Source organism: Leucoraja erinacea, unplaced genomic scaffold (assembly GCF_028641065.1).
Source record: "Leucoraja erinacea ecotype New England unplaced genomic scaffold, Leri_hhj_1 Leri_140S, whole genome shotgun sequence".
Taxonomy (NCBI): domain Eukaryota; kingdom Metazoa; phylum Chordata; class Chondrichthyes; order Rajiformes; family Rajidae; genus Leucoraja; species Leucoraja erinaceus.
The window spans coordinates 116,981-137,500 of record NW_026575682.1 but is presented as its reverse complement, the minus strand read 5'-3'; the positions used below and the strand labels follow the sequence as shown (position 1 = coordinate 137,500).

Below are 20,520 nucleotides of genomic sequence, written 5' to 3'. Positions count from 1 at the left end.
ATGCAGCCTGACCCGCTGAGTTACTCCAGCACTTTGTAATTTGTCCTTTTGTATTAACCAGCATCTGCAGTTCCTTGTTTCCACCTCATAATCTGCCCACATTTGGCCCATATCCCTCACAACCTTTCAGATCCATGTACCTGCAGATATGTTTGAAACATATAAGATTGTTAAGGGTTTGGACACGCTAGAGGCAGGAAACATGTTCCTGATGTTGGGGGAGTCCAGAACCAGGGGCCACACACACACAGTTTAAGAATAAGGGGTCGGCCATTTAGAACGGAGACGAGGAAACACTTTTTCTCACAGAGAGTTGTGAGTCTGTGGAATCCTCTGCCTCAGAGGGAGGTGGAGGCAGGTTCTCCGGTTGCTTTCAAGAGAGAGCTAGATAGGGCTCTTAAAGATAGCGGAGTCAGGGGAGAAGGCAGGAACGGGGTACTGATTGGGGATGATCAGCCATGATCACCTTGAATGGCGGTGCTGGCTCGAAGGGCCGAATGGCCTCTACTCCTGCACCTATTGTCTATTGGCTATGAATTAGATTTTACAGATATAGTATAAGATCTGTAAAATATATCTATTTTTTAACAGAGTTTGCAAAATTGCCCACACACAAGGAGTTCATTATTACTTCCAATGTCCAATCAATCTGCTAACGATATGCTGTTGGGATGTTGGAGAACATGCAAACTCCACACAGACAGCAGCGGAGATCGGGAACGTTAGATCTTTGAGGCAGTGAGCACCACCTACTGATGTGATGTGAAAGCAAGCTCTTGTAAATGGAATAACATTCTTGGGGAAACGCAAGACAGGCCCAGTTCCCTCCCGTGACCTCCTTACGGAGAACTAGCTTGGCGTTTAGATAGTGTTTGTCATAACTACACTGTCCAAAATAGTTCATAGCCAACACCTATGTCTAGTCACTCTTGTGCTTTGGGAAACACTCAGTCCAACATGTGCAGGGAAAAATCCTCCAACTTGTAAAAAGAAAAAAACCTCTGGCCAAAGACACAGAAAACTTACTTGGAGCATTGCGTGCAGTTTACTTTAGTTTAGTTTAGAGATACAGCACCGAAACAGGCCCTTCGGCCCACCGAGTCTGCACCTAACCCCCCCCCTGCCCCGCACCATTAACACTATCCTACAGTCTGAAGGAAGAAACTCAGCGGGTGCAGCAGCATCTGTGGAGCGAAGGAAATAGGCAACGTTTCGGGACGAAACCCGGAAGGGTTTCGGCCCGAAACGTTACCTATTTCCTTAAGGATTTCGGCCCGAAACGTTACCTATTTCCTTAAGGATTTCGGCCCGAAACGTTACCTATTTCCTTAAGGATTTCGGACCCGAAACGTTACCTATTTCCTTAAGGATTTCGGCCCGAAACGTTACCTATTTCCTTAAGGATTTCGGCCCGAAACGTTACCTATTTCCTTAAGGATTTCGGACCCGAAACGTTACCTATTTCCTTAAGGATTTCGGACCCGAAACGTTACCTATTTCCTTAAGGATTTCGGACCCGAAACGTTACCTATTTCCTTAAGGATTTCGGCCCGAAACGTTACCTATTTCCTTAAGGATTTCGGACCCGAAACGTTACCTATTTCCTTAAGGGTTTCGGACCCGAAACGTTACCTATTTCCTTAAGGATTTCGGACCCGAAACGTTACCTATTTCCTTAAGGATTTCGGACCCGAAACGTTACCTATTTCCTTAAGGATTTCGGCCCGAAACGTTACCTATTTCCTTAAGGATTTCGGCCCGAAACGTTACCTATTTCCTTAAGGATTTCGGCCCGAAACGTTACCTATTTCCTTAAGGGTTTCGGCCCGAAACGTTACCTATTTCCTTAAGGGTTTCGGCCCGAAACGTTACCTATTTCCTTAAGGATTTCGGACCCGAAACGTTACCTATTTCCTTAAGGATTTCGGACCCGAAACGTTACCTATTTCCTTAAGGATTTCGGACCCAAAACGTTACCTATTTCCTTAAGGATTTCTGACCCGAAACGTTATCTATTTCCTTAAGGATTTCGGACCCGAAACGTTACTTATTTCCTTAAGGATTTCGGACCCGAAACGTTACCTATTTCCTTAAGGATTTCAGCCCGAAACGTTACCTCTTTCCTTAAGGATTTCGGCCCGAAACGTTACCTGTTTCCTTAAGGATTTCGGACCCGAAACGTTGCCTATTTCCTTCGCTCCATATATGCTGCTGCACCCGCTGAGTTTCTCCAGCACTTTTGTCTACCACACACTGTCTTACACACACTAGGGACAATTTACAATTTAACCAAGACACTTAACTTGCAAACCTGTACGTCTTTGGAGTGTGGGTGGATACTGGAGGAAATAGGCGCAGACTATTTTCTAAATGGGGAGAGAGTCCAGAAATCGTAAGATGCAAAGGGACTCGGGAGGACTGGTGCAGGATTCCCCAAAGACGTTAATCAGCAAGTCGAATTGGTAGTCTATTGTCTAAAGAAGGCAAACGCAATGCTATAGAAACATAGAAACAGAGAAATTAGGTGCAGGAGTAGGCCATTCGGCCCTTTGAGCCAGCAACCGCTATTCAATATGATCATCCAACTCAGTATCCCATCCCTGCCTTCTCTCCATACCCCCTGATCCCTTTAGCCACAAGGGCCACATCTAACTCCCTCTTAAATATAGCCAATGAACTGTGGCCTCAACTACCTTCTGTGGCAGAGAATTCCACAGATTCGCCACTCTCTGTGTGAAAAATGTTTTCCTCATCTCGGTCCTAAAAGATTTCCCCCTTATCCTTAAATTGTGGCCCCTTGTCCTGGACTTCCCCAACATCGTGAACAATCTTCCTGCATCTAGCCTGTCCAACCCCTTAAGAATTTTGTAAGTTTCTATAAGATCCCCCCTCAATCTCCTAAATTCTGGCGAGTACAAGCCGAGTCTATCCAGTCTTTCTTCATATGAAAGTCCTGCCATCCCAGGAATCAGTCTGGTGAACCTTCTCTGTACTCCCTCTATGGCAAGGTTGTCTTTCCTCAGATTAGGAGACCAAAACTGTACGCAATACTCCAGGGGTGGTCTCACCAAGACCCTGTACAACTGCAGTAGAACCTCCCTGCTCCTAGACTCAAATCCTCTTTGGCAAGAATGTCTTTCCTCAGATTAGGAGACCAAAACTGTACGCAATACTCCAGGTGTGGTCTCACCAAGACCCTGTACAACTGCAGTAGAACCTCCCTGCTCCTATACTCAAATCCTTTTGCTATGAATGCTAACATACCATTTATTTCAAGAGGGGTAGAATACAAATAAAGAGCACCGCCATTCAATGTGATCACGGCTGATCATCCCCAATCAGTAGCCCGTTCCTGCCTTCTCCCCATATCCCCTGACTCCGCTATTTTTAAGAGCCCTATCTAGCTCTCTCTTGAAAGTATCCAGAGAACCGACCTCCACCGCCCTCTGAGGCAGAGAATTCCACAGACTCACCACTCTCTGTGAGAAAAAGTGTTTCCTCGTCTCCGTTCTAAATGGCCGACCCCTTATTCTTGGATGGAGTCGGGGGGGGGGGTAAATGGGACAGGTGTTGCATCACCTGTGGTCGCAGGGGAACGTACCCGGGGAGGGGGTGGACGAGTTGACCAGGTGTGTAGGTATTGGCTTGGTAAATTGCCCCTAGTGTGTGTAGGATAGTGTTTGTGGGCAGGTTATCTATCAGACTCGTTGGGCCGAAGAGCCTGTTTAACCATATAACAATTACAGCACGGAAACAGGCCATCTCGGCCCTACAAGTCCATGCCGAACAACTTTTTCCCCTTAGTCCCACCTGCCTGCACTCATACCATAACCCTCCATTCTCTTCTCATCCATATGCCTATCCAATTTATTTTTAAATGATACCAACGAACCTGCCTCCACTACTTCCACTGGAAGCTCATTCCACACCGCTACCACTCTCTGAGTAAAGAAGTTCCCCCTCATGTTACCCCTAAACTTCTGTCCATTAATTCTGGAGTCATGTCCTCTTGTTTGAATCTTCCCTATTCTCAAAGGGAAAAGCTTGTCCACATCAACTCTGTCTACCCCTCTCATCATTTTAAAGACCTCTATCTAGTCCCCCCTTAACCTTCTGCGCTCCAGAGAATAAAGACCTAACTTGTTCAACCTATCTCTGTAACTTAGTTGTTGAAACCCAGGCAACATTCTAGTAAATCTCCTCTGTACTCTCTCTATTTTGTTGACATCCTTCCTATAATTGGGCGACCAAAATTGTACACCATACTCCAGATTTGGTCTCACCAATGCTTTGTACAGTTTCCACGCTGTATCTCTAAACACTGACCCACACGTGATGGGTTGCTTGTTATTAAACGCTGAAGGGACGAGTATGAGTTGAGTCATGTTTAGGCCAGAATTGCTTTGTTAGGTTATCAAGATCCTCTCATAAAAGTCTTGGGAAGCAGACACATCTAGCTCCCAATGGAAAGTGGTCATTGTTTTATCATTAGTCATAGGAAGATGAACGCAACGCAGTGGAATGAGACTTGGCATCAAACAAGATTCACACAAAGGCTGGTGGGTGTTGACATGGATAGACAATTGGTTGGCTGACCGGAAGCAAAGAGTAGGAGTGAACGGGTCCTTTACAGAATGGCAGGCAGTGTTGGAATGATGAGAGTGGCTCCAGAGAGAGAGACAGATCCCTTTCGTAAGTTATAGGAGCAGAATTAGGCCATTTGGCACATCAAATCTCCTCCGCCATTCAATCATCTTCCCCTCTCCACCCCAGTCTCCCCATAACCCTTGACACGCATACTGATCATGAATTTGCTCCCATTGACATGGCCTCCACAGCCGTCTGAAGCAATCAATCCCACAGATTCACCACCCTCTGACAAAAAAATAAATCCTCCTCATCTCCTTTCCAAAGATACATCCTCTAATTCTGAGGCTGTGCCCTCTGGTCCTAGACTCTCCCACTAGTGGAAACATCCTCTCTATCCAGGTCTTTCGCTATTCAGTAAGTTTCAATGAGGTTCCCCCACCCCCCCTTCATCCTTCTAAACTCCAGTGAGTACAGGCCCAGTGCCGACAAACGCTCATCGTATGTTAACCCACTCATTCCTGGGATCGTTCTCGTAAACCTCCCCTGGACCCTCTCCAGAGCTGGCCAGCACATCCTTCCTTGGATAACAGGGCCCAAAACTGCTCACAATATTCCAAATGCAGTCTGACCAGTGCCTTATAAAGCCTTTGTGATTCGATGTGGCCAGTGTTGGCAAGGAAAAGGGACGTGGAGAACCAAGAGAATTTGATACAACACTACGAAGGCCAGGTTTACAGAACTAGCAGACAGCAGAGTCTGTAAGAGACACAAGGAACTGTACATTCTGGAATGGTGAGTAGAACGCAAAGTGCTGGAGTAATTCAGTAGCCAGGCTACATCTCTGGAGTGCCACATAGTGCTGGAGTAACTCAATGAGTCGTGAAGCATTCGGATGAAGTTACTCCAGCACTTTGTGTGTTTCTTTGGCAAACCAACACCTGCAGTGCCTTGTTCCTACATCTCTGGAGCGACATGGACAGTAGACATACAAAATAGTAGGCCATTCGGCCCTTCGAGCCAGCACCGCCATTCAATATGATCATGGCTGATCATCCCAAATCAGTACCCCGTTCATGCTCTTTCCCCATATCCCTTGATTCCGTTAGCTCTAAGAGCCATATCTAACTCTCTCTTGAAAACATCCAGGAAATTGGCCTCCACTGCCTTCTGTGGCAGAGAATTCCACAGATTCACAACTCTCTGGGTGAAGAAGCTTTTCCTCATCTCAGTCCTAAAACCCCTTATTCTTAAACTGTGATCCCTGGTTCTGGACTCCCCCAACATGGGGAACAATCTTCCTGTATCTAGCCTGTTCAATCCCTTAAGAATGTTACATGTTTCTCTACGATCCCCTCTCATCCTTCTAAATTCCAGAGAACACAAGCCCAGTCAACCCATTTTTTCATCATATGTCAGTCCGGCCATCCCGGGAATTTACCTGGTGAACCTACGCTGCACTCCTTCAATGGAAAAAATGTCCTTCCTCAAACAAGGAGACCAAAACTGCACATAATACTCCAGGTGTGGCCTCACCAGGGCCCTGCACAACTGCAGAGGGACCTCCTTGCTCCTGAATTCAACTCCTCTCGCTATGAAGGCCAACAGGCCAATTGCTTTCTTTACTGCCTGCTGTACCTGCATGCTTACTTTCAGTGACAGATGTACAAGGACACCCAAGTCTTGTTGCACCTCCCCTTTTCCTAAACTGACACCATTGTGAATTGCCCCTATTGTGTAGGTTGGAGCTAGTATACGGGGTGATTGCTGGACAGCATGGACTCGGTGGGCCAAAGGGCCTGTTTCCATGCTGTACCTATGAAGTCATAAGCAACTTATATTTCACAAGAGTAGCTTACAACCCAGCGGTATGAATGTTGAATTCTCCCGTTTTGGGTCATTTCTACAAACACTGCCCTCCCCCTTAACTAGTTCCACAGTTCTCAACGAGATGTAACCCTCTTGGGCTCACACTGTCTCCAGCCAACATCGGGGAACCTCCCTGCCTGAGGCCATTTGTCGTCCTGAGGCCTGTCCTAATGTTTTTTAGCAAAGATCCTATAGTGGAGCAAGATAGTCCACTCGACGAAATAGACATAGTACGGTCATGGGCAGATTCACGGGTCATTTAAGGCCCCATTTCCGTAACCGGCTCCCGTCTCCGCACCAAAGATCCCGTAGGATACTAGTGCGGAGACGGAAGCCGGTTACGGAAACATCCTCGTAAAAATAAATGTTATTTGGTAAAAATCTTCTCCTCATTTTCAGAATTTTAATTTATGAACACAAACTGTTCCCCCGCAACGTTGATTACACTGCGAGTCGGGTCGGGTCGGGTTACTAAAATGGCCGACGTTCCGCTCCGTTGCGTACTACACCTCAGCCCATTGCATTTAGCAGGAGTGGTCTATCTTGATCCGCTATAGGATCTTAGGTTTTTAATGCTCCCCCAAACAATCGGTCTGAAGGTAGACAAAAAAGCTGGAGTAACTCAGCGGGACAGGCAGCATCTCTGGAGAGAAGGAATGCGATATGTTTTGGGTCGGGACCTGAAGGAAGGCCCCAACCCGAACCGTCACCTATCCAGTTTTCCAGAGATGCTGCCTGACCCGCTCAGTGCTCAGCTCGGTACTGTTCAGATTCTTGTCACGTGTACCGAGGTACAGTGAAAAGCTTTTGTTGTGTGCTAACCATTCAGCAGAAAGACAATACATGATTTGGGCAGGCTAGATGCAGGAAGATTGTTCCCGATGTTGGGGAAGTCCAGGACAAGGGGTCACAGCTTAAGGATAAGGGGGAAATCCTTTAAAACCGAGATGAGAAGAACTTTTTTCACACAGAGAGTGGTGAATCTCTGGAACTCTCTGCCACAGAGGGTAGTTGAGGCCAGTTCATTGGCTATATTTAAGAGGGAGTTAGATGTGGCCCTTGTGGCTAAGGGGATCAGGGGGTATGGAGAGAAGGCAGGTACGGGATACTGAGTTGGATGATCAGCCATGATCATATTGAATGGCGAATGGTGCAGGCTCGAAGGGCCGAATGGCCTCTACTCCTGCACCTAATTTCTATGTTTCTATTACAATCAAGCCATTACAGCGTGTAGGTACATGATAAGGGATTAATGTTTAGTGCAAGGTAAAGCCAGCAAAGTCTGATCAAGGATAGTCTGGTCATCAATGAGGTAGATAGTAGTGTTTAACTGCAGATGCTGGAAAATCGAAGGTACACAAAAATGCTGGAGAAACTCAGCGGGTGCACCAGCATCTATGGAGCAAAGGAAATAGGCAACGTTTCGGGCCAAAACCCTTCTTCAGATAGTAGTTCTGGACTGCTCTCTGGTTGTGGTTGGATGATTCAGTTGCCTGGTAACACCCAGGATGAAACTGTCCTTCATTTGGAGGTGTGTGTGTTTTCACACTACTGTATCTTTTGCCTGATGGGAGAGGGGGAGAAGAGGGAGTAACTGGGGCAAGACTGGTCCTTGCCGAGGCAGCGTGAGGTGTAGACGGAGTCACTGGAAGGGAGGTGGGATTGTGTGACGGTCTGGGCTGCGGCCACAATTCGCGGGTCCCGGACGGAGCTGTTCCCAAACCGTGCTGTGATGCCCCAGCCTTTTGTCTCTGTCGCAGGCTTTGCTTGGTGTCTTGGACGCAGGGGTTGATATGGACTAGCAGCAGACCGTGTGTTTCCAGGCTGCTGAACAAAATCTAATAAAACAGGTCTGCCTTGTGGGAGCTGCTGTGAATGGAATCCGAGGGTTTCCGATGTTCGACCCGAGGATACAGAAGGGATTTCTTCTGGGATTCGGGCCAATGTTCTGCCCCCAGACACCGGCAAACATAGCCCCTCTTCCCCCACTGTTGTTTGAAATATGCAACAGGCAAAAGACTGCCTCGAGGGGTTGTTCCTGTGTAACAAGATTCATTGTGCTCCGTCGGAGACTGTGCGTGGAAGGAAGGGAAGTATCTGCCCCTCCGCACTCGTGCACTGGCAGCTCTTTGTCCAGTACCGACATTCACATCCTTGTCAAATCCCTGCACGATCTTGACTCCACCCGACCTCTGCAACCAGCAGCGGGTAGAGACACTGCCTCACTATCCAACCCTGTCATAAGGGATAGTTTCGATATTTGACATAGAAAAAGGCCATTCAGCCCGCAGAGACCATGCCGACCATCGATTAGTTCTTTCTCATCCATTCGGCCCGAAACGTTGCCCATTTCCTTCGCTCCATAGATGCTGCTGCACCCGCTGAGTTTCTCCAGCACTTTGGTCTACCTTCGGTTTTCCAGCATCTGCAGTTCCTTCTTAAACACTTTATCAATGCTTGCCCTCTTTAGGGGGACCCAAGTGAAACTATGGCAAATCTTTAAAGGGCAGGGCAGGGCAGACCTGACTAATATGCACCACCCAACCAGCATCACTAAATCAGGTGGTGGTGACACGGTGGCGCAGCGGTAGAGTTGCTGCCTCACGGCGCCAGAGACGCGGGTTCAATCCTGACCACGGGTGTCGTCTCTACTGGGTTTGTACGTTCTCCCCGTGACCTGCGTGGGTTTTCTCCGGGAGCTCGGGCTTCCTCCCACATTCCAAAGGCGACAGGTCTGTTGGTTTGATTGGCTTTGGTAATATTTTAAATTGTCCCTAGTGTGTGTAGGATAGTGTTTGTGTGCAGGGATCGCTGGTCGGCATGGACTCGATGGGCTGAAGGGCCTGTTTTAGTGCTGCATCTCTAATCTCAAGTTCAAGTGAGTTTATTGTCATGTGTCCCTGTATAGGACAATGAAATTCTTGCTTCGCTTCAGCACAACAGAACATAGTAGGCATTGACTACAGAACAGATCAGTGTGTCCATATACCATAATATAAATATATACACACATGAATAAATAAACTGATAACGTGCAAATAACAGATAATGGGCTATTAATGTTCAGAGTTTTGTCCGAGCCTGATGGCTGTGGGGAAGTAGCTATTCCTGAACCTGGACGTTGCAGTCTTCAGGCTCCTGTACCTTCTACCTGAAGGTAGCAGGGAGATGAGTGTGTGGCCAGGATGGTGTGTGGGTCTTTGATGATGCTGCCAGCCTTTTTGAGGCAGCGACTGCGATAGATCCCCTCGATGGAAGGAAGGTCAGAGCCGATGATGGACTGGGCAGTGTTTACTACTTTTTGTAGTCTTTTCCTCTAAACTAAACTAGAAACAGATGAAGTGGTTCTTGCCGTCTGTAAAGTCTCGCCGTGCCAAGACAATCTGCTGTACTCCCTATACCACAAAGTAACTCCCCACCCCCCCCCCCCCCCCCCCCCCCCCCCCCGCGGCAGTGAGGTGCCTCAGGACATAAATGCCGCAAGTGGGTTTAGTAATTCTGTGAACGTATTGGCGGCTTTGTCTGACACCTTCCTGGAAACTGATTTACAGTGTAGACTGGTTTATGGGTAATCAATAGAAGGCTAATATCAATAACCGACAGGGAAGCATGCAATGGGAAATCAATACCATGCTGAGAATATTGTCAGCCCTGAAACTAGCTCTGGCCCATTCCCTATGTGTGCGGAGATATCGGTTTACCAGGGAGGGTATGGGGAGAAGGCAGGAGAATGTGTGTAGGAGGGAAAGACAGATCAGCCATGATTGAATATAGTCACAAAGTGTCTCCCTCGAAGGTAGACACAAGTGCTGGAGTAACTCAGCAGGTGAGGCAGCATCTCTAGAGAAGGAATGGGCACCTGCTGAGACCCTTCTCGACCCGAAACATCGCTCATTCCTTCTCTCCAGAGATGCTGCCTCACCCGCTGAGTTACTCCAGCACTTTGTGTCTATCTTCGTTTTGAACCAGCACCTGCAGTTCCTTCTTGCCGTGATTGAATGGCGGAGTGGACCTGATGGGCCGAATGGCCTAATTCTGCTCCCATCACTAATGGTAGGGAATCTGCTTCCCTCTGAGTGCAGGGGCAGTGACTGGAGGTCTCTGCTCTCCCCTCACGTATCAGCCTTGGTGTGGCAGTTGCCGAGGGGTTGGTGACTTTGGAAGAGGATCCACAAATCTGTCTTAGAAACATAGAAACATAGAAACATAGAAATTAGGTGCAGGAGGAGTAGAGGCCATTCGGCCCTTCGAGCCTGCACCAGCACCGCCATTCAATATGATCATGGCTGATCATCCAACTCAGTGTCCCGTACCTGCCTTCTCTCCATACCCCCTGATCCCCTTAGCCACAAGAGCCACATCTAACTCCCTCTTAAATATAGCCAATGAACTGGCCTCAACTACCCTCTGTGGCAGAGAGTTCCACAGATTCACCACTCTCTGTGTGAAAAAAGTTCTTCTCATCTCGGTTTTAAAGGATTTCCCCCCTTATCCTTAAGCTGTGACCCCTTGTCCTGGACTTCCCTAACATCGGGAAACAATCTTCCTGCATCTAGCCTGTCCAACCCCTTAAGAATTTTGTAAGTTTCTATAAGATCTCCTCTCAATCTTCTAAATTCTAGAGAGTATAAACCAAGTCTATCCAGTCTTTCTTCATAAGACAGTCCTGACATCCCAGGAATCAGTCTGGTGAACCGTCTCTGCACTCCCTCTATGGCAATAATGTCCTTCCTCAGATTTGGAGACCAAAACTGTACGCAATACTCCAGGTGTGGTCTCACCAAGACCCTGTACAACTGCAGTAGAACCTCTCTGCTCCTATACTCAAATCCTTTTGCAATGAAAGCTAACATACCATTCGCTTTCTTTACTGCCTGCTGCACCTGCATGCCTACCTTCAATGACTGGTGTACCATGACACCCAGGTCTTCAGTGATAGGATGGTGGTGGAGTGAGTGAAAAACCTCAAACACACTGAGCTTTTCCTCATCGCCGTTCTAAATGGCCTACCCCTTATTCTGAAACTGTGGCCCCTGGTTCTAGGCTCCCCCCAACATTGGGAAACATGTTTCCTGCCTCTAGCGTGTCCAATGTTTCAATAAGATCCTCTCTCATCCTTCTAAACTCCAGAGAATACAAGCCCAGCCGCTCCATTCTATCAACATATGACAGTCCCGCCATCCAGGGAATTAACCTGGTGAACCTACGCTGCACTCCCTCAATAACAAGAATGTCCTTCCTCAAATTTGGAGACCAAAACTGCACACAATACTCCAGGTGTGGTCTCACCAGGGCCCTGTACAACTGCAGAAGGACCTCCTTGCTCCTAAACACAAATCCTCTCTCAATGAAGGCCAACATGCCATTAGCTTTCTTCACTGCCTGCTGTACCTGCATGCTTACTGATGTACAAGCACACCCAAGTCTCGTTGCACCTCCCCTTTCCATAATCTGACACCATTCAGATAATAATCTGCCTTCCTGTTCTTGCCACTGAAGTGCATAACCTCACATTTATCCACATTATATTGCATCTGCCCACCACTCATCCAACCTGTCCAAGTCACCCTGCAGCCTCATAGCATCCTCATCACAGCTCACACTGCCAGCCAGCTTTGTGTCATCCGCAAACTTGGAGATGTCACATTTAATTCCATCGTCTAAATCGTTAATTAATATTGTAAATAACGGCGGTCCCAGCAGTGAGCCTTGAGGCACCCCACCAGTCACCGCCTTCCATTCTGAAAAGGACCTGTTAATGCTACTCATTACCTCCTGTCTGCCAACCAGTTCTCTATCCATGTCAATACCCTACCCCCAACACCATGTGCTCTAACTTTGCACACTAATCTCTGGTGTGGGACCTTGTCAAAGGCTTTTTGAATGTCGAGATACACCACATCCACTGGCTCGCCCTTATCAATTCTAGTTGGGATCTACACACCTCTTTGCTCCTATACTCAACTCCTCTTGTTATGAAGGCCAACATGCCATTAGCTTTCTTCACTGCCTGCTGTGCCTGCATGCAAGATACATAGAAAATAGGTGCAGGAGTAGAGGCCATTCGGCCCTTCGAGCCTGCACCGCCATTCAATAAGATCATGGCTGATCATCCAACTCAGTATCCCATCCCTGCCTTCTCTCCATACCCCCTGAACCCCTTTACTGTACACTGACAATGACAATAAATTGAATCATTTAATTTTTTTTTTTTTTTTTTAGCCACAAGGACCACATCTAACTCCCTCTTAAATATAGCCAATGAACTGTGGCCTCAACTACCTTCTGTGGCAGAGAATTCCAGAGATTCACCACTGTCTGAATAGAAGAAAAATGTTTTTCTCATCTCGGTCCTAAAAGACTCCCCCCTTATCCTTCAACTGTGACCCCTTGTCCTGGACTTCCCCAACATCGAGAACAATCTTCCTGCATCTAGCCTGTCCAACCCCTTAGATTCAGATTCAGATTCAATTTTAATTGTCATTGTCAGTGTACAGTACAGAGGCAACTAAATGCATTTAGCATCTCCCTTGAAGAGCGACATAGCAAACGATTTGAATAAATAATAATAAGTGTCCAGGGGGGGGGGGGGGGGGGTGATTGGCAGTCACCGAGGTACGTTGTTGAGTAGAGTGACAGCCGCCGGAAAGAAGCTGTTCCTCGACCTGCTGGTTCGGCAACGGAGAGACCTGTAGCGCCTCCCGGATGGTAGGAGGTAGGAGGGTGTTGTAAGAATGTTGTAAGTTTCTATAAGATCCCCCCTCAATACCAGTGGATGGAACGAGTGCACCTCCTGCACGCACGGCAACTCTTGCTTCGTCATCATTGGACAAATGACACCAGCATCATCCCCAGTACAACCCTCACCCTTCCACAATGCCAATGCTAATGTCACTACAACCCCATTAGAATGGGAATTATGCAGCATAGACACAGGCCCTGTTGAGCACCATATTCAGACATCACACGCCCACCCCAGGATTATACTGGGACGTAGCTGTCTCTGGAATGCCCTTACCTGCCACAGTCTCGTGAGGCGCAGGCCGCAAGTGTGGAACGTCACGCAACGGGCTGAGACATCGTGGGTGAGAAACCAATGGCAGAAAGCAAGGCGGACGGGGAAACGAGACACCACCAGCTTCCAGGCACTACATCCTCTGCAAAAACAAAAAAAGATCGAGGATTGTGAATTATTCACGGCATCTCTGGTCACAAGCTTGTGGCTGAAGAGAAAATAAATAGGTTAACAATTCCCTTGGGGCACAAAGTTAGACACTCAAAGACTTGATCAGAACGCTGCTGGATCTGAATTTTCAGCCCAATAAGAAGCTAAGATGGGGTTGTAGTGGCATTAGCATTGGCATTCTGGAAGGGTGAGGAATGCATTCAGTTGTGGATAGACACAGAGTGCTAGAGTAACTCAGCGGGACAGGCAGCATCTCGGGATAGAAGGAATGGGTGAGGTTTCGGGTCGGGACCCTTCTTTAGACTCAAACATTCAGTTGTGGGACAAATGCAGAAAGGCAGAGAAGTGGGAAACATCTTCCAAACTTAGTTGCCTGCAAGTGTAGGAAGGAACTGCAGATGCTGGTTTAAACCAGGGTCCCAAATAGGACAATGAAATTCTTAGGTACTCAAAAATGCTGGAGAAACTCAGCGGGTGCAGCAGCATCTATGGAGCAAATGAAATGGGCAACGTTTCGGGCCGAAACAATTCTTGCTTGCTACAAGAGATGAGGATGAATTTCCTTCGTCATAGGGTGGTGATTCTGTGGAATTCTTTGCCGCAGACGGGTGTGGAGGCCATGTCAATGGATATTGTTAAGGCGAGATTGACAGATTCTTGATTAGTACGGGTGTCAGGGGTTATGGGGAGACGTCAGGGGAGATTGATGGCAGAGTAGACTAGATGAATGGCCTAATCTTGCTCCTATAAGATGAACTGGACCCTACAGTTCTGGCTGAACCCGATTCTTTAAAAAGATTTACCATTTTTTTACAAACTGTCAACATTCAGCAGCTCAGAGTGTTTGTGGAATCACAACCAGAGTTAACGTTTGAGGCCCGATGAAGGGTCCTTGACCTGAAACATCCTGAATAAAGCCACGTTCCCAACTAATGTTGCCTGGGTTTCAGCAACTAAGTTACAGAGAAAGGTTGAATAAGTTAGGTCTTTATTCTCTGGAGCGCAGAAGGTTAAGGGGGGACTTGATAGAGGTCTTTAAAATGATGAGAGGGATAGACAGAGTTGACGTGGACCAGCTTTTCCCTTTGAGAGTAGGGAAGATTCAAACAAGAGGACATGACTTGAGAATTAAGGGACAGAAGTTTAGAGGTAACATGAGGGGGAACTTCTTTAGATTCAGATTCAGATTCAGATTCAATTTTAATTGTCATTGTCAGTGTACAGTACAGAGACAACAAAATGCATTTAGCATCTCCCTGGAAGAGCGACATAGCAAACGATTTGAATAAATAATAATAAGTGTCCGGGGGGGGGGGGGGGGGGTGGGTGATTGGCAGTCACCGAGGTACGTTGTTGAGTAGAGTGACAGCCGCCGGCTTTACTCAGAGAGTGGTAGCGGTGTGGAATGAGCTTCCAGTGGAAGTGGTGGAAGCAGGTTCGTTGGTATCATTTAAAAATAAATTGGATAGGCATATGGATGAGAAGGGAATGGAGGGTTATGGTATGAGTGCAGGCAGGTGGGACTAAGGGGAAAATGTTGTTCGGCACGGACGTGTAGGGCCGAGATGGCCTGTTTCCGTGCTGTAATTGTTATATGGTTATATCATGTTCGGAGAGTACATTGGGGGCCGAATCGTTGCGGTTCTGCACTGTTCTATGTTCTGGCCCTGGTTCAACTCCACCCGATTTGACGGGAAGCGTCACCTCAGTATCTACCCAGCCCAACTCTGATCAGTCAAAACTGTATTTAAATTAATGAGGAACTGCCTCCCCACAAAGAAAAGGAAATAAATCTGGCAATATCATCACTCCACATCAAAACCTGAAAATCCACAGATCACCCAAGAAACGAAAGAGGAAGTTTGACTGAGCAGCCGGTCAAGTCTCTGAGAAAAGAATTGGGGGCGATAGGTTTTGCCCAAATTAACCAAAAATGTTATCTGGTCATTCCCTCCACAGATGCTGCCTGACCCACTGGGTTGTTTAGTTTATGCTTACAGACATGGTGCGGAAACAGGCCCTTTGGCCCACCGAGTCGATACTGACCTTCGATCACCTGTTCTGTGTTACCTCACTAATGCATTGACCACCTAGATAGAGCGCCAGAGACCCGGGTTCGATCCTGACTACATGGCTGATCTATCTCTCCCCCCTAACCACATTCTCCTGCCTTCTCCCCATACATACTCTGACACATGTACTAATCAAGAATCCATCTATCTCTGCCTTAAATATATCCACTGACTTTTGCCTCCGCAGCCGTCTGTGATTCACCAACCTCTGACTTTCCCTGGCTCTCAGTCTGAAGAAGGGTCTCGACTCAAAACGTCACCCATTCCCTTTCTCCAGAGATGCTGCCTGACCCGCGGAGTTACTCCAGCATTTTGTGTCTATCTCCTGCTGACACGTTACGCCCGAGCTGGGATATATTGCAGAAGTAAGGAATAACACAGCTGATTCTGACTCATCTGTGGAATGAAGATCACACCTCTCACGATGATAATCCAGTCACCTTACTTCTCTCAGCTCGTATAGGTCACCGGTGGGCAACGACAGGAGTGCAACAATTAATTTAAAGTAAGGCTCTTTATAAATTTTCATCAGTTATTCAAAATGGATTCTGATGGTAGAGATACAGGATGGAAAATGCCCTTCAGCTCACTGAGATGTTGGGAGTCCCAGCCTCAACTACCTCCTCTGGCAGCTTGTTCCATACACCCACCAGTTACCCTTCAGATTCTACTAAATCTTTACCACTTCACCATAAAACTATGTGCTTTGGTCCTCGATTCGGACCGGAGTAGGTGAATCAGGGGGTATGGAGAGAAGGCAGGTACGGGATACTGAGTTGGATGATCAGCCATGATCATATTGAATGGCGGTGCTGTTGCAGGCTCGAAGGGCCGAATGGCCTCTACTCCTGCACCTAATTTCTATGTTTCTATGTTTCTATCTCCGTGAGAAAAAGTGTTTCCTCGTCTCCGTTCTAAACGACTTTAACAATCTTATGTTTCAATGACCTCCCCTCTCATCCTTCTAAACTCCAGAGTGTACAAGCCCACAGCCGCTCCATTCTCTCAGCATATGACAGTCCCGCCTTCCCGGGAATTAACCTGGTGAACCTACGCTGGGCTCCCTCAATAGCAAGAGAGAGAGAGAGAGGGAGGAACGGTAGATGCCGGTTTAAACCGAAGACAGGCACAAACGCTGGTGTAAACAGGCAGTATCTCTGGAGAGAAGGAACGGCTGATGTCGCCAGGGTAGGGACGTATAACTTGAAATTGGAGACTTTGTTCATACCGCTGTGTTGTAAGCGACACAAGCTGAATATGAGGTGCTGTCCCTCCATTTTGCATTTGGCCTCACTCACTCTGGCAATGGTGGAGGCCCAGGATAGATAGATATGGGTATGTGAAGAAGAATTAATTTAGGAAAGATACTGAGACACCAAGTTTGGTTATGATCACCGACACTGAGAGAGTAAATGCTAGTGGGTATTAAGGAAGCAGAGATGGGCACCAAGGGTTTTGGATGCACAAGGCAGGGAATGGTGGAGTACAATACATCGCCATTCCCTTTAATGAATCTTTCCCAGCATTGTAATGATCAAATTCCCAACAGCTTCAATGCGCTGCTGATTTCACCAGCCTGCAGTAATGAGCAACAAGCACAAAATACTTCCAGTCCACACCAGAATCTGTTAATTACGAGATCTGGAATAAAGATTATACGAGTTGGCCTGTTTTGCAATTCCCCGAGGTCCTAGTACCTTCCCCAGACACCATGTAGACATTGAGGGTCCATTCAAGTACACGAGCATCCTATCCACAAGATGCTGTCTGGATAGTCACCTTCGGCCCAACTCATCCATGCTGCCAAAGATGCCCCATCTATGCTAGTCCCTTTTGCCTGCGTTGGCCCATAGCCCTACAATTTTATTATCCATGTACCTGTCCAAACAACATTTAAATGCTGTTGTGGTATATGTTGCTCCTGCCAATTTTGTTGTAGCCTCAACAGTGGGGCAGCAGTAGTTGCTGCCTCACAGCGCCAGAGGCCCGGGTTCCATCCCGACTATGGATGCTGTCTGTACGGAGTTTGTACGTCCTCCCCATGACCTACGCGGGTCCTCTCTCCTCACTCCCCCCCCCCCCCCCCCCAATTCTGCTCATTCTCACAGCGGGTAGAGCTGCTGCCTCACAGTGCCAGAGACACATGTTCGATCCTGATTACGGGTGCTGTCTGTACGGAGTTTGTCCGTTCTGCCCGTGACCTGCGTGGGTTTTCTCCGGTTTCCTCCCACACACCAAAGGCGTACAGGTTTGTGGGTTGATTGGCTTGCTATAATTGTAAATTGTCCCTGGTGTATAGGTAGTGTTGGTGTGCAGGGATCGCTGGTTGGTGCGAAGGGCCTGTTTCCACGCTGTATCTCTAGAATAAACTAAACTAACAGCTCCCTGATAGACACAAAATGCTGGAGTAACTCAGCGGGACAGGCTGCATCCCTGGAGAGAAGGAATGGGTGACGTTTCAGGCTGAAAAACCTTCTACAGACTGAAACTAGAAGCTTCTTTCACCTGCCACAAAATTATATCGAGGTAGATTAAAACCGCCGCAGCTGATGCAAGTGATATTTATCAAGAGCACCAAATCTCTGGGGATAAACAAACACGCTGGATGCCGTCTGTGTTGTCCTGAAAGCACAGGACAGCAGAACTGCCACCACCATGCTGCAATAATCACAAACTGGTTACACACCTCACACTTGGAGAGTCTACAACCCAAAAGCAAGAACTATGAGTGCGGGGGAGGAAGTGCAGATGCTGGCTTATACCGAAGATAAGACACAAAGTGTTGGAGGAACTCAGCGGGTCAGGCAGCATCTCTGGAGAGAAGGAATGGGTGAAGCAGTCTTCGGGGAGGAAGCGGCCGCTTCAGTCCAGGCCGCTGAAGAATGTTCATCCGACGCCGATGATCCAGCTTTGCGGCAAGAGGGCTTGAAAACACCGGGTTGGCTGAGGAGGCCACATATAGACCATATAACCATATAACAATTACAGCACGGAAACAGGCCATCTCGGCCCTACAAGTCCGTGCCGAACAAATTTTTTTCCCCTTAGTCCCACCTGCCTGCACTCATACCATAACCCTCCATTCCCTTCTCATCCATATGCCTATCCAATTTATTTTTAAATGATACCAATGAACCTACCTCCACCACTTCCACTGGAAGCTCATTCCACACCGCTACCACTCTCTGAGTAAAGAAGTTCCCCCTCATATTACCCCTAAACTTCTGTCCCTTAATTCTGACCCCGACCTCGGGTGGACTATGAGGAGGAGAACTGGATATTTTTAGTGCCTTCCCTCACAGTGAATTCTGCTGTGGGGGGATGTTTCTTGTTGATTTCTATAGTGTACTGTTCTGTGTCTTTTTCCTTTTTTCTTTTTTTAATTTTGTATGGATTTATTGACATTTAATCTATTCAATTAATTTGATCAATCTCTGTAAAGCACTTTGGTTCAAAGTGATTTTGTTTAAAAGTGCTATATAAATAAATATTATTATTATTATTATTATTAAGCAGGAAAGCCTGGATAGTGATAGGTGGAGTTTGTAGTTGGGGGTGGGGCGGGGGGGGCACTCCACTTATCAGACCCTTTCATCTCTGCCCTTTATCCACCCACCTCGCAGCCTCCCGACCCGTATCCGCCTATCACTTGCCAGAAAAAGATACAAAGTGATGTAGTAGGGCAATTTTTTAACACAGTAGGTGCCTGGTACACACTGCCAGAGGTGGTGGTGAAAGGAGATACAATAGCAACTTTTAGATGGCACGTGAATATGCAGCGAATGGAGGGACATGGATCACGTGCAGGCAAAGGGGATTAGTTTACTCTCCCATTCATGATCAGCACAGGCATTGTGGGCCGAAGGGCCTATTCATGTGTTATATTGTTCTATGTTTAGTAAAGGTCAGGTCGGGGAGAGTTCCCCTCCACCACGGGTACCACCATGTAATCCCGTGCTACCTGCTCCATGGTCGGATAGTCAGTGACTAAACCGTCTCCCCCACCTGGTTTGCCAGGTGAGGAGGGGGCTGCGGACCCCCAGCAGGATCCAAAACAAGATTTGCCAAAGGGCGGTGCGCTCCTAGCGAGCCAACGGCCATCCACACTTCAGTAGAAGTTGCGATCACTGTTGTACATAGATAGCATTGTAGAATGATGATAAAGCACACACACACACACACACCAAAATCCTAGACTTCCAGCGGCAGATGTCGGCTGGAACTGGAGGACAGAGATGTGTGGTGCGTCCGTCACCGTTCCCGTTAGAGACCAGAGCCACTGCATCGCTAAAGTTCTCAACGATGATGAATGATGAATTCAGTATCGCTATTCCAGTCACCATCCTGGTTTAGTTTTTAGGTTAGCTGAAAGATACAGCGTGGAGACAGGCCAGCACCGACCAGCGACCCCCCGCACATCATCAGTAATCTGCACAATTTACAATTTATACCAAGCCAATTAACCTGTGGTAGTTCTTTGGAGTGTGGGGGGAAATCCGGAGCACCTGGAGAAAACCCACACAGGTAGCGGGGAGAGTGTACAAACTACATACAGACAGCAGCAGTAGTCAGTATCCAACACGGGTCACTGGCGCTGTAAGGGAGCACCTCTACCACTGCTCCACCATGCTGCCCCTCTACAGGTAAACCTACCTATGCAGGTAACAGGTGCAGGTAAATCTCTACACCTTCCCAAACCCTTTGCTTACTTACTGTCGTGTTCTATAACCTTCCATGTTTCAGTTCTTCTAAGCTCCAATGAACGGCCCTGTGAAAACACTCTAACTCCAGGGATCACCTCAAACT

General features: G+C 47.5%; 1 protein-coding gene across 1 annotated transcript in view; it reads right to left on the bottom strand.

The window, feature by feature from the left end:
- The window catches only part of gatad2b (GATA zinc finger domain containing 2B), a 57,949-nt gene that overhangs the window by 35,060 nt on the left and 2,369 nt on the right, over nt 1-20,520 (bottom strand). The window contains exon 2 of the mRNA XM_055665664.1: nt 13,475-13,613. The gene's annotated coding sequence lies outside the window, so the exon portion shown is untranslated. The remainder of the gene's footprint in view (nt 1-13,474; nt 13,614-20,520) is intronic.